General features: G+C 46.8%; 1 protein-coding gene across 1 annotated transcript in view; it reads right to left on the bottom strand.

Annotated features, from left to right (window-relative positions):
- KCNQ3 (potassium voltage-gated channel, KQT-like subfamily, member 3) overlaps positions 1-1,431 on the bottom strand; it is a 107,631-nt gene that overhangs the window by 65,353 nt on the left and 40,847 nt on the right. The window lies entirely within an intron of this gene.

The raw sequence follows: 1,431 nt of genomic DNA, 5'->3' as shown, positions 1-1,431 counted from the left end.
AAAAAAAAAAAAGAATTAGGTTCTTAGTACTCTCTATCACAGAACCCTCTCAAACACTGGGAAGGGTTTATCAACCCATTTCACAGATGAGAAAAATCAGGGCTAAGCAGCCTATCTAGAATCACGCAAGAAGGAAGAGCAACGGGAGGAAACAATGTTGTCTGTTTAAAGTAAAAATCCATGCTTTTTCCAAGCGAAGAAAATCAAGATGGAAAAACAAAACCATAGTCTTCCCACTGCAGGTCAGACGGGCTTTCCCTCCTGGACCAGCAGCGGGGGCACTCACAGGTTCTCCCAGCCTTGACTGAGACTGCTGCTCCCACCGTTCCTACAGAGGCAGACATCTGAGAAGTAACAGAGGAAGGGAGACAGAGTGAAAGCAAAGGGAAATACTGCTGATGAAATACTCTAAAAGCCAAGCTGAAAAGACAGAGGGAAAAAGGAAAATAATTTATTAACTTTTAAGAAATAGTTGAAGAGTTTCCTCTCCCCTGTCAGCTCTGTCCTCCTGCGTGTGGGGTGTGTAGTGACTCTAAGGCTGATTACCGAGAAGGGGACCAGTCAGTGCTGCCTGCGTGGGCAGGGGGAGACGCTACTTACACTATTGACTTTCTCCTTTATTTTGAGGAGGGTTCTGACACGAATGATAATTTCTCTTTTGAGAGCTTGACAATAACATCTGTGGATCGATTGGTGCTGTGAACCTAACGGAATCTCCTCAAAATAACGAGTCCCCCAAGGTCCAACACCTTTGCTGGGCGTCTGAAGGTGCCCCAAGGTTCAACAGCTTTGCTGGGTTCTCTGCGGAAGAGGGTGCAGAGCTGTGAACAGGCCCCATCTCCCTCTCCCAATCTCTTTGGTTCTCTGTCAGCCTCATCATGGAGCTGTGCTCTTATCCCAACAACCCTGTTCCCATTTCTCACATACTCCTTTCCAAAGACCCACTGTGTGAGTTCTCTACTGGCTGAGAGAAGAATGCACATGTCTTCAGCCTTCTCCAAATCTTCCCTGCAATTCCAAGCATGAGAAGATGAGCAGCCCCCGTCAGAAGCCTTTTAAGAAGAGACTGACCATCGCACTGAGGTCAGAAGCATGCGGACATCTAGGGTGTATGAACAAAGTGCATCCCAACGCTTCACCCCTTGAAAATGAGGGGAGTCTTTAGGATCTTACGAGGTACCACAATCAAGATCAGCTGATTCTTGTCTCGACACGGTGACTCCTGCACTGGGCTTTTAACTACTGGACTTCCCTCCCCTCATGAAGCATTACTGTTGACTGCTGTCGAGTCAAGCATGACTCTACGAACAAAAGACCTAATGCCTTTCCATAACTATTGTCATTTCTCCAAGTTCATAGAGTTTCCAGAGGCATGTGGTTTAGGAAGTGGATGCCACTCCTGCTTCTAAACCTGTTTTACAACTGGGAGCT

Source organism: Elephantulus edwardii, unplaced genomic scaffold, assembly GCF_000299155.1.
Source record: "Elephantulus edwardii isolate Elephantulus edwardi_28Jun2011 unplaced genomic scaffold, EleEdw1.0 scaffold00003, whole genome shotgun sequence".
Classification (NCBI taxonomy): Eukaryota; Metazoa; Chordata; class Mammalia; order Macroscelidea; family Macroscelididae; genus Elephantulus; species Elephantulus edwardii.
This window is presented reverse-complemented; position numbering and strand designations above follow the sequence as displayed.